This window comes from Bos mutus, chromosome 15 (assembly GCF_027580195.1).
Source record: "Bos mutus isolate GX-2022 chromosome 15, NWIPB_WYAK_1.1, whole genome shotgun sequence".
NCBI lineage: Eukaryota > Metazoa > Chordata > Mammalia > Artiodactyla > Bovidae > Bos > Bos mutus.
In genome coordinates this window covers 21,751,925-21,765,926 of record NC_091631.1, presented here as the reverse complement: position 1 = coordinate 21,765,926, position 14,002 = coordinate 21,751,925, and positions in this window count along the sequence as shown.

Genomic DNA, 14,002 nt, shown 5'->3' with positions numbered 1-14,002 from the left:
TGTTTCCGCATCTATTTGACATGAAGTTATGGGACTGGATGCCATGATCTTAGTTTTCTGAATGTTGAGTTTTAAGCCAGCTTTTTTACTCTCTTCTTTTACTTTCATCAAGAGGCTCTTTAGTTCTTTGCTTTCTGCCATAAGAGTGGTGTCATCTGCATATCTGAGGTTATTGATATATACCTGGTAATCTTGATTCCAGTAATATTTATAATATCAAATAAATTCTAATAATTATTTGATATAAAACTTGATTTCTAATAATAGTGTACTTCTTTATCCCTTATATAGGGAATCAGTCTCAAGGAAGGTACAAATTCTAAATGATATTCAAGTCTCAAATTCCAGGAAACCACTGTATTATTTTGTTTGTGAATGACAAAAGAGTAAACTAGCTTAGGCAAAAAATTTAAATAGTGGTTTCACGGAACTAAAAGTTCAGGAATAGATGAACATCAGCAACATCCGAACCTAGGTGCTCTTCATTTTCAACATTACTTTCTTCTCTGTCAACTTTAACCCCAGAAGATTATTTATACTGTAGTAGGAAGTTGGTCAGCTTTGCCTCTTTCAGTTCAGTTCAGTTCAGTCGCTCAGTCATGTCCGACTCTGTGACCCCATGGACTGCAGCACGCCAGGCCTCCCTGTAAATCATCAACTCCTGGAGTGTACTCAAACTCAGGTCCGTTGAGTCAGTGATGCCATCCAACCATCTCATCCTCTGTTGTCCCCTTCTCCTCCCACCTTCAATCTTTTGCCTCTTCATGGTTTATCAACTCCACTTGGCATGAGTGAAAACAGTGTTTTAATATTTTCTTTTCAACATTTTTGGATATGACTTTTGGTTCTGTGTCCCATTGACCTGGTTGGTTTTGCTTGCCCATCACTCAGTCTTATCAGTGAAGCCAGTGAGATAGGACATTCTCACTGACCGAGCCCATGTCACATGCCCACCCTCAAAACAGGATTGGGGAAGATCAACTCCCCCCAAAAACATAGATCAAGAGTTGACAAGGGGTGTATCCTTACTCACTATTCACTGAAATAGCCGATTATTCGCCCTACTTTCTTTAAAAATCAGGATCTCAAACACAACAGAAAATCATTATCTATTAAAATGGAGAAAAAAAAATCCTGCTACTTTTACTTCAGAATACTTTTTTTCTCAAAGGCAATCAGGCAAAGAATGAAAGTCAGTGACCTGGGACTCATGCAGCTCAGGTACCAATTCTAGCTCAGCTAACATCTAAATAGATGAATTTCTAGTAAGTCTTACTGCTTAAGAATTCAAGTTCTAGAAACAGAATTCCTGGGATCAAATCTGTAACACTTTCTAGATAGTTGGTTTTGTGTGATGTTATAGAGTAAATTGTGTTCCCAAAATGATTTGTTGGGGCACCAGTGAATGTAACCTCATTTGGAAATAGGATCTTTGCAGATGTAATCAAGTTATGATGAGATCATTAGAGTAGATTTTAATCTAACATTACTGATGTCCTTAAAAGAAGGGAAGGCAGAGACATAGAAACATAGAGAATTTCATGTGATGACAGAGACAGAGATTAGAGTGATACATCTGCAAATCAAGGAATTTCAAAGATTGATGCCACCAGAACCCAGGAAGAGGAAAAGAACAAATCTCTCCTACAGGTTTCAGAGGGAGCATGACCATGTCAACATCTTAATTTTGAATTTCTAGCTTTTGAATAATGTTGAGAAAGTAAGTTTCTGCTGTTTTAAACCACCTGGTTTATGATACTTTTGTTTCAACATCCCTAGAAAACTAAACATAGGAAATATTCCTACATTGTTTAAACCTCAGTTTCCTCTAATGCAAAATGTACCAGCCTTGCCAGATTACAGGGACAAATGTATATAAACAGTGTAATACTGGGCCTAGCACACAACAGATACTGACTAACGGAAGACGTAGCTTACTCTAACTGAATGCTGTCATTACTAACAAGAACTCACCACTCACAACTTCACATGTTTCAGGGGGTCCTCATAAAAACTCTGTCATTATGGATAGACAGAATGGGGATTCTTACCCCTATTTTATATATGAGGTATCTGAGACTAAAATAAGTTAAAAAAAAAAAAAAAACTTATCCAAGTTCACACAGCTACTTCATAATGAAGAGTGGGTTCAATCTGAAGCATTCTGAATATTAGTAGAAATTTCTTCATTTGTAGGAAGATCGCTCAGAGTACCCTAGAGCTCTTTATGCAACAGAGTTGAAGGTGTAATATTACTGACTACTTTTCATGTGCTTCACTTTTTCTAGATTAATTTTTATCACTAATACATTGATCTCTATAATAACCACCCAGGAAGTTGTATGCCCATTTTTAGGGATAGGAAACTGAGGTTCAGAAAAGACAGCTCTTTACTCAGCCATACAACTTGTAAAAGTAGAAGCAAGATTCAAAAACCTGTATTCCTTATACTTCTCATTCATTTCCTCCTGAACCCCTCAACACACAAAGGGTCAGTCCCTCAACACACAAAGGATTGTGAGTATGCTTTTGGCTGTGCATAAAGGTAGCATCATTCACCACAAGCCATTTGGACGATATGATTCAGTTTTTCCAATGCTCATTTGGATATATGAAAGTAACCTGCACTTCTTTTTAAAAGACTTGCTTCTTGCCTGCTCAGCACTGTAAAGAGACTGACAACTTGTCACAGCGTTTATCAGGACAAAGTGATATAAATGGTGTGTCTTCTTTAAGAGACAACTTCTAGATGCTGCACTTGTAATTCCAGTTTTCAAGCCCTGCATCTTTTGTGACTCTTGATTCCACCCAGAAACTTTCATCAGGAAAATAAATAAAGTGTGATCATGGAGTCATGAAAATATCATGAGGAAAATAGGAAAAGGAGAGCAAACACAGACAGCCAAAGAGTTCTGGTTCATAGAACCAGACATTCAGATTGGAAAGTGGATAAGCTTTCACTTCTAAAAGTGTTGAGGGAAATGTCACCATCCTCTAATGCCCTGCCGATGCTTTCCTTTTGGCCTCAATGAATGAATGAAAATCTAACAATCATGATAACCATGCAGTACAGGTAGCATATGCTATGAAATGTCATTTATCCAAAAGACATGTTACCAGAGATTGTCATCTCCTGACAAGCTTAGCCAAAAGGGAGTCAGGATGACAGAAATAAAGAAGGAAAGAAAAATGCCCTGAATCCATGCTCAGTAAATATTAATTGAGCACCTACTTTTGCAAGCTACCATTCGAGGCATTTCAGATGCAGCAATGAATAAAGCAAAGTGTGTTCCCTCATGGAGCTTTCACTCCAGGATAGCTATGTGCCAGGCATTTAATCTCACAAGGCAGTGTCGTGGTAGATGTAGTGGAGATGTTTTTTCTTTGATTCATTTTTTGAGTGGCTAGCACTTTTTCTTTTAGTTTTCTGAATGTTGAGTTTTAAGCCAACTTTTTCACTCTTCTCTTTCACTTTCCTCAAGAGGCTCTTTAGTTCTTCTTCACTTTCTGCAATAAGGGTGGTGTCATCTGAATATCTGAGGTTATTGATATTTCTCCCAGCAATCTTGATTCCAGCTTGTGCCTGATCCAGCCTGGTATTTCGCATGATGTATTTTGTATATCAGTTAAGCAAGCAGGGTGACAAGATACAGCCTTGACGTACTCCTTTCCCTATTTGGAACCAGTCTGTTGTTCCACGTCCAGTTCTAATTGTTGCTTCTTGACCTGAATACAGATTTCTCAGAAGGCAGGTCAGGTGGCCTGGTATTCCCATTTCTTGAAGAATTTTCCAGTTTATTGTGATCCATACAAAGGATTCGGCGTTGTCAATAAAGCGGAAGTAGATGTTTTTCTGGAACTCTTTTGCTTTTTTGATGATCCAACAGATGTTGACAATTTGATCTCTGGTTCCTCTGCCTTTTTTAAATCCGGCTTGAACATCTGGAAGTACATGGTTCACGTAATGTTGAAGTCTGGCTTGGAGAATTTTGAGCATTACTTGCTAGCATGTGAGATGACTGCAATTGTGTGGTAGTTTGAACATTCTTTGGCATTGCCTTTCTTTGGGACTGGAATGAAATCTGACATTTTCCAGTCCTGTGGCCACTGCTGAGTTTTCCAAATTTGCTGACATATTGAGTGCAGCACTTTCACAGCATCATCTTTTAGGATTTGAAATAGCTCAACTGGAATTCTCACTGAAAACAGTGAGAGAGTTTATTTTTGGGGGGCTCCAAAATCACTGCAGATGGTGACTGCAGCCATGAAATTAAAAAATCTCTTGCTCCTTGGAAGAAAAGCTATGAGCAATCTAGACAGCATACTAAAAAGCAGAGACATTACTTTGCCAACAAAAGTCCATCTAGTCAAAGCCATGGTTTTTCCAGCAGTGATGTATGAATGTGAGAGTTGGACTATAAAGATAGCTGAGCACCAGATAATAGATGCTTTTGAACTGCGGTGTTGGAGAAGACTTTTTAAAAGTGACTTGGACTGCAAAGAGATCCAACCAGTCAATCCTAAATGAAATCAGTCCTGAATATTCATTGGAAGGACTGATGCTGAAGCTGAAACTCCAATACTTTGGCCACCTGATTTAGAAGAACTGGCTCATTTGAAAAGACCATGGTGCTGGGAAAGACTGAAGGCAGGAGGAGAAGGGGATGACAGAAGATGAGATGGTTGGATGGCATCACCGACTTGATGGACATGAGTTTGAGTAAGCTCTGGGAATTCGTGATGGCGTGCTCAAGTGGTAAAGAATCTGCCTTCAATGCAAGAGACCCGAATTCAATCCCTGGGTGGGGAAGATCTCCTGAAGAATGGAATGGCTACCCATTCCAGTATCCTTGCTTGGAGACTTCCAGGGACAGAGGATCCTAGCGTGCTCCAGTCCATGGGGTCACAAAGTCAGACACAACTGAACTGAACTGAGCACTTATTTCCCCTTCTTGGGGCTGACATCCTTTGGGGAATTATGTATCATCTTCTGTATGTAATCTTTCTAAGTCTAATCTTTCCTGTGCTCTCCTAGTCAAACCATCATGTTAGGCTAACAGACTCTCTTTCCAGGAATCACGAAACTTGACCGGAGTAATTCAAGGAAAAGCACTGGAGGGCATTCATTACAGTAGTAGTTTCTGAGGAGATAACAGTGTTTCTGCCTCTTGAATCCCTTCGTAGCCCTGCTGCACACCCACCTATAATCTCATTTTACTGTCTTCCCATATATTCTGCAAATTTCTGCAACATCCTTCCAATAAATTCCACACTCATGAAGTTTACATTAAGTTTACCAATCACTATTTGTTGCTAACAATGAATGAACCCTGTCTATCACAACTGGTATCATCAGCGTAATATTATAGATTAGGAAATTAAAGCTCAGAGAGGTTAAAAACATGTTCAAATTCATAAAGCTACTATCCAGTGTGTTATGGTGTATTGATCTCAAAGGTCAAGCTCTTTACACCATATTATCTTGCATGCCTCTTGATGAGGGAGTTAAATGAGAGCATCCCTCTCATAGCCAGAGATGCACCCATTGCTTCTTTCAAAGAGAATTTGTTAAAAGATGGAAATGACATCCATGGAAGCATGCGAGAGGACTTATCTCATCTTTACAGAAAATTCAAGGACCCATAAAATGCAAAGGCAAACTTCCTGAAGGTTCCAAATTCTAACTATTGTCTGAAATAAACAATATGAGAAGAAATGCTGCAGAGGATTTTTAAAGGGATTTATTAAACTGTTTTCCTTTAATCCTTTGTTTGCAAGTTTTTTAATACCTAACATGATTATGTTCCCTGAATCTTCTGGCAGTTAAAAACAGGCATGACATAGTTCACAATACTAAGTAACTAAATTCCACAGAAAAACAAAACAAAAACTGTACATAATTAGCAATGGTTTTGTGTAGGGCCTTGCATCCTTCATATTTGCCTTTTGCCCATGATGTTTCTTTTATTATTTTGCATTGGTCACAATAAATTTAGCTCCTAGTGAGGATGGTATCAGAAACACCATCTGAAAATGTATTGTCTTATTTACTCTGAAGCTATTGCTAGCTATAACTTGTTTATACACATTAAAAAACAACAACAACAACAACTTAGAACCAGATCTGCTTGTGCTCCTCCTAAACTGGTGATTTTCCACTATGATTTATGTAGCTGATTATATTTCTGTCTTTCCTTTGACTGTTAAACACTTTGATGCAAGAATGTGTAAGGAACTCACAGCTGGCTTCAAATTGTATCCCCATCTTTTTAAGCTATTTATCTGACTTACTGATTCTTCTTTCCCACTATTGACTCAGATTGTCTCATTTTACATGTGTGTGTTTCTGTGTTCTGTTTTCAACTTTATTGAAATAAAAAAAATTTGAATAGATAACCAACCAACCAAAAGCAATGTAATATTTAAGTCAATTTAATTCACCTGCAATTCATTAAACGCCTGTAAGTGCTATGTGCTCAGCTGCTCGGGTGTATCTGACTCTTTGCAACCCTACGGACTATAGCCCACCAGGCTCCTCTGTCCATGAAATTCTCAGGCAAGAGTATTGGAGTGTCACGTGCCTCCTTTATGCCAGATCTTAACCTGTGTCAGTCCATGCCTATACTATATATAATATAAAATATGTAGACTATTCTGATCTAATCCTTTGAGGAATCAAAATGATTTGGGAACTAAAGGATAATATCTAAGTAATTGTGGAAGTTCTTAATATCCCATTGCCAAAGAAGCCAGCTTCATGGTGGTAAATACTGCAAAATAGGTTTTCCTTTTTTCTCCAGTTTTAATGAGAAATAATCAACAAACATCATTATATGACTTTATAGTTTGATTTCCATGTATTGTAAAATGATTATCACAATAGGCTCAGCTAATACCCATCATCCCATATAGACATAATAAAAATAAAGTTATCCTTCTGATGAGAACTGTTAGAATTTACTCTAACAACCTTCCCATATACAATGTTGTTTATATACATCTGACTCTTTTATGACCCCATGGACTGTAGCCTGCCAGGTTCCTCTGTCCATGGAATTCTCCAGGAAAGAACACTGGAGTGGGTGGCCATTCCCTTCTCCAGAGGATCTTCTTGCCCCAGGGATAAAACACAGGCCTCCAGAATTGCAGGCACATTCTTTACCATCTGAACCACCAGGGAAGCCTCAATCTCTCTAAGCCTCTGTTATTTTTTCCTCCCTAAAGTATGAATATCCATACTAACTTTTCAGTATTGCTCAGAAATTTATATATGATAATGAACATGAATTTCTTTTTCTAGTGCTCAGCAAATAGTAAGTGCATGCTAAAAGGCAGTTAGGCAGTTCCCAGTGGGGCTTCCCTCATGGCTCAGGTGGTAAAGAATCTGCCTTCAATGCAAGAGACCCGAATTCAATCCCTGGGTGGGGAAGATCTCCTGAAGAAGGGAATGGCTACCCATTCCAGTATCCTTGCTTGGAGACTTCCAGGGACAGAGGATCCTAGGGGGCTACGGTCCCTGGGGTCGCAAAGAGTAGCCCATGAATGAGCATGCATATACACACATAAAAAGGACAGTTATGGAGAAGGCAATGGCAACTCACCCCAGTACTCTTGCCTGGAAAATCCCATGGGTGGAGGAGCCTGGTAGGCTGCAGTCCATGGGGTCACAAAGAGTCAGATACGACTGAGCGACTTATGACTGAGGGGCTGAGGTGGTAGGTAGAATGAGGACTAATAGGTATGGGGTTTCTTTTTGGGGTGGACTGCAGCCTTGTCTAATTCAATGAAACTATGAGTCATACCATGTAGGACCACCCAAGACAGATGGGTCATGTTGGAGAGTTCTAACAAAATGTGGTCCACTGGAGAAGGAAATGGCAAACCACATAAGTATTCTTACCTTGAGAACCCTATGAACAGTGTGAAAAGGTGAAAAGAGATGACACTGAAAGATGAACTCCCCAGGTAGGTAGGTGCCCAATATGCTACTGGAGAACAATGGAAAAATAACTCCAGAAATAATGAAGAGATGGAGCCAAGCAAAAACAACACCCAGTTGGGAATGTGACTTGTAATGGGGTAAAGTCCAATGCTATAAAGAACAATATTGCATAGGAACCTGGAATGTTAGGTCCACGAATCAAGGTAAATTGGTTCAATGCAGGATACAGGATGCTTGGGGCTGGTGCACTGGGATGACCCAGAGGGATGGTATGGGGAGGGAGGTAGGAGGGGGGTTCAGGATGGGGAACACGTGTATACCCATGGCAGATCCATGTTGATAATATGGCAAAACCAATACAATATTGTAAAGTAATTAGCCTCCAATTAAAATAAATAAATTTAAATTAAAAAAAAAGAAAGTGGTCAAACAGGAGATAGCAAGAGTCAACATTGACATTTTAGGAATGATTGAACTAAAACGGACTGGAATGGGTGAATTTAACTTAGATGACCATTCTATCTACTACTGTGGGCAAGAATCCCTTAGAAGGGATGGTCAACAAAAGAGTCTGAAATGCAGTATTTGGATGCAATCTCAAAAACATCAGAATGATCTCTGTTCATTTGCAAGGCAAACCATTCAATATCACAATAATCCAAGTCTATGCCCTATTCAGTAATGCTGAAGAAGCTGACATTGAACAGTTCTATGAAGACCTACAAGACCTTCTAGAACTAACACCCAAAAAAGATGTCCTTTTTATTATAGGGGACTGAAATGCAAAAGTAAGAAGTCAAGAGATACCTGGAGTAACAGGCAAATTTGGCCTTGGAGTACAAAATGAAACAAGGCAAAGATAACAGAGTTTTGCCAAGAGAACGCACTGGTCATAGCAAATACCCTCTTCCAACAATAAAAGAGGAGACTACATATGGACATCACCAGATGGTCAATACCAAAATAAGATTGAGTATATTCTTTGCAGCAGAAGTTGGAGAAGCTCAATACAGTCAGCAAAAACAAGACCAGGAGCTGACTGTGGCTCAGATCATGAACTCCTTATTGCCAAATTCAGACTGATATTGAAGAAAGTAGGAAAAACCACTAGACCATACAGGTATGACCTAAATCAAATCCCTTATGATTATACAGTAGAAGTGACAAATAGATTCAAGTGATTAGATCTGATAGATAGAGTGCCTGAAGAACTATGGATGGAGGTTCATGACATTGTACAGGAGGCAGTGATCGAGACCATCCCCAAGAAAAAGAAGTGCAAAAAGACAAAATGGTTGTCTGAGGAGGCCTTACAAATAGCTACTAAAAGAAGATAAGTGAAAGGCAAAGGAGAAAAGGAAAGATATACCCTAGTGAATGCAAAGTCCAAAGAATAGCAAGAAGAGATAAGAAAGTCTTCCTCAGTAATCAATGCAAAGAAATAGAGGAAAACAATAGAATGGGAAAGACTGGAGCTCTTTTCAAGAAAATTAGAGAAACCAATGGAACATTTCATGCAAAGACGGGCACAATAAAGGACAGAAATGTATGTACCTAACAGAAACAGAAGATATTAAGAAGAGGTGGTAAGAATACACAGAAGAACTATACAAAAAATGACCCAGATATACATGACCCAGATAACCACGATGGTGAGATCACTCACCTAGAGTTAGACATCCTGGAATGCAAAATCAAATGGGCTTTAAGAAGCATTACTATGAACAAAGCCAGTAGAGGTGATGTAATTCCAGTTGAGCTGTTTCAAATACTAAAAGATGATGCTGTGAAAGTGCTGCACTCAACATGCCAGCAAATTTGGAAAACTCAGCAGCGGCCACAAGACTGGAAAAAGTCAGTTTTCATTCCAATCACAAAGAAAGGCAATGCCAAAGAATGTTAAAACTACCACACAATTGCACTCATCTCACATGCTAGCAAACTAATGCTCAAAATTCTCCAAGCCCAGCTTCAACACTACATAAACCGTTAACTTCCAGAAGTTCAAGCTGGATTTAGAGAAGGCAGAGGAACCAGATATCAAATTGCCAACATCCACTTGATCATCGAAAAAGCAAGAGAGTTCCAGAAAAACATCTACTTCTGCATTATTGACTATACCAAAGCCTATGACTGTGTGGGTCACAACAAACTATGGAAAATTCTTAAAGAGATGGAATACAAAACCACCTGACCTGCCTCCTGAGAAATCTGTATGCAAGTCAAGAAGCAACAGTTAGAACTCAACATGGAACAACAGACTGGTTCCAAATTGGGAAAGGAGTACATCAGGCTGTATATTGTCACCCTTCTTATTTAATTTATATGCAGAATACATCATGGGAAATGCTGGGCTGGATGAAGCACAAGCTGGAATCAAGATTGCCAGGAGAAATATCAGTAACCTCAGATGTGCAGATGACACCACCCTAATGGCAGAAAGTGAAGAGGAACTAAAGAGCCTCTTGATGAAAGTGAAAGAGGAGAGTGAAAAAGATGGCTTGAAGCTCAACATTAAGAAAACTAAGATCATAGCATCTGGTCCCATCACTTCATGGGAAATAGATGGGAAAACAATGGAAACAATGAGAGACTTTATTTTGGTGGGGCTCCAAACTCACTGCCTGGAAAACCCCATGGACGGAGGAGCCTGGAAGGCTACAGTCCATGGGGCCGCTAAGAGTCAGACACGACCTAGCGACTTCCCTTTCACTTTTCACTTTCATGCACTGGAGAAGGAAATGGCAACCCACTCCAGATGTTCTTGCTTGGAGAATCCCGGGGACGGGGGAGCCTGGTGGGCTGCCATCTATGGGGTCGCACAGAGTCAGACAAGACTGAAGCAACTTAGCAGCAGCAGCAGCAAACTCACTGCAGATGGGGACTGCAGCCATGAAATTAAAACACTTGCTCCTTGGAAGAAAAACTATGACTAACCTAGACAGAATAATAAAAAGCAGAGATATAACTTTGCTAACAGTCCATCTAGTCAAAGATATGGTTTTTCCAGTAGTAGTGTACAGATGAGTGATTTGGGCTATAAAGGAAGATGAGTGCTGAATAATTGATGCTTTTGAACTGTGGTGTTGGAGAAGACTCTTGAGAGTCCCTTGGACTGCAAGGAGATCCAACCAGACCATCCTAAAGGAAATCAGTCCTGAATATTCATTGGAAGGACTGATGCTTAAGCTGAAGCTCTAATACTTTGGCCACCTGATGTGAAGAACCCACTCATTGGAAAAGACCCTGATGCTGGGAAAGATTGAGGTGGGAGGAAAAGGAGGCAACAGAGGATGAGATGCTTGGATGGCATCACTGACTTGAGACATGAATTTGAGTAAGCGCTGGGAGTTGTTGCCACACAGGGAAGCCTGGCGTGCTGCAGTCTATGGGGGCGCAAAGAATGGACACGACTGAGTGACTGAATTAAGTGCACCACGTATTATGCTAAACACTTTGCATACATTAGTATATTTAATCCTTGCAACAATATTGGAAAATAGGTAGGCTCATCCCATTTTCACAAGTGAGAAAACAAGAAAACTGAACCTCAGAAAAAGTGACAGAATTTTAAACGTGGTCATCCTGAACTCAAAGTTCATGTTTTTAACCAATGTTCATGACCTTCTAGCAATAATTTTAAAAGACACTTAAAGCTAAAAATTAAAAGATGCTTGCTCCTTGGATGAAAAGCTATGACAAACCTCAATATCATATTAAAAATCAGAAACATTACTTTGCCAACAAAGGTCCATATAGTCAAAGCTGTGGTTTTTCCAGTAGTCATGTATGGATGTTGAGTGTTGGACATAAAGAAGAATGAGAACCAAAGAATTGATGCTTTTGAACTGTGGTGTTGGAGAAGACTCTTGAGAGTCACTTGGACTTCAAGGAGAGCAAACCAGTCCATCCTAAAGGAGATCAGTCCTGAATATTCATTGGAAGAACTGATGCTGAAGCTGAAGCTCCTATACTGTGGCCACCTGATATGAAGAGCCGACTCGTTAGAAAAGACCTGATGCTGGGAAAGATTGAAGGCAGCAAGAGAAGGGGATGACAGAGGACGAGATGGTTGGATGGCATCGCTGACTCGATGGACATGAGTTTGAGCAAGTTCTGGGCGATGGTGAAGGACAGGGAAACCTGGCATGCTGCAGTCCATGGGGTTGCAAAGAGTCGGACACGACTGAGCAACTGAACAGCAAGCAATAGTTTTACTCCAAATAATTAATGGGATTTCTGTAAAACCGCTCTTTCAGTCAGCTGGAGATACTGGACAAAAGCTGTTTTAACCAAACACGCATCCTCACCTTGATCCCTCTGAAGCAAATTCCCCGAACTGACTCAATTCTCATTCTTCTCTTCCATTTGAGTTCAGGTTAAACCATTTATTTAAAAGAACGGGAATAATTTTCTTGCACTTTTTGTGACAATCAGAGTTATGCTCAATAAGGGACTGTCAATCAAACTTTTTTTTTATTTTTTCAAGTTCATTCTTCTCACTCTTGAGTGATCTCAGTATATGTCCTAAGGCTGATTCAAGAGATAAAAATCAGAACTTAGAATAAATTCTGAGAATACAAAATAATAAATAAAGGAAATAAGAAGGCATGTCATTTAATAAATAGAATATAATAAACCTATATGGGTATAACCTTGCATGGCATATACTTAAACCAAGAGAACCATTTCTCTTTTCTGAGAAAGGTGGACCCTCAAATTGTCTGTAGCTGATTTTCTTTTTGCTACATCCAAAATCTGACTCTCCTGCATCTAAAACGTGGCTGGCAAAATATTTGTAAAGCAGTAGGGTTGGGGAAACAGGCTAGAAAGAGCGAGTTTGTGCATTTAACTGTGCTTTCTCATGGTTTTAGAAAATGTATTATGCCTTTCTTAGTGGAAAAATAGGTGGGTGGAGAGGACTAGATCCAAGATTAGCTGTATGGAGTCTTGGTAATATAGTAGCAGCAGAGTAATTTCCACTGGGCAGAGTTCAGATCTGTCACTTGCAAGCAACTTACAGGAAGCTTTGGTTGAGACTTAGTTTTTTATTTCTCCTTGAGAGATAAAAGTTGTGCTTTATTCTCTTCTATTTTAAATTATTACTTTATAATAAATGGTTAAATTGCCTCATTTATTTAAACTTTTCTCCTCATGCTTAATAATAAAATTTTCCTTGAGCAGAACTATTCTTTCATAGAAAAATCTGAAGAATCTTTATTAACTTCCAAATGCTATGCAAATGTGTGCAATTATTATTATTGCAGCCATCATCATTAGAATTTTTGATGACCCTGAATATTGGCATCTTCTTTTAAAAAGATATTGACACCTCTTCACATAAATAATATTCTCTACAGATTCACAAGGGTGACAACCTTAAATGCCATGAATAGAGAAGAAATGCAAAGAGATGCATTTCACAGCTCATGGGCATCATGATTTTAACTTTATATCAAGACAAAAATTAATTGTTATTCTTTTTCTAAGGTAGGTTGATGATTTTATCTCCCATTTTTATTTTTGGTTAGGAAAATGTAGTGTATCCACTGGAGACAACATACAAAATTCAGGAAAAAATAGAAGAAGAAAATAAGACTGTCAGTTAAGTATCTACACTGTTAATACTTTAGAATATACCTGGCTAGATATTTTTTTTCACATGAGTACACATATAAAATCCTCCCTTCTCCAAATATAAATCACATTAGACATGCTGTTTCATGACAGCCTACTTTATTTAACATGGTCATGAAGACACTTAATGTTATTAAATATTATGCTACAACTTGAGTTTTTAATATCTGTAGACAACTTTTAATATATGCATGACACTGTTTAAAAATTAGCTAAATAATTTTTCTAATTTTTACAACTAAAAATAATTCGATAATGAATATCCTTATATGTAAAAAACTTTCTATATTTCTGTCATCAAAGGACATGCATCCCACAGCAATCACAATTTTCTTGGGTTTCCTGGGATAAAATAAAGATGGAAAGAATCAATCTGGTTTACTGAAATTCACCAGGAACATTTTCAAGATGTCTGTCCTATCC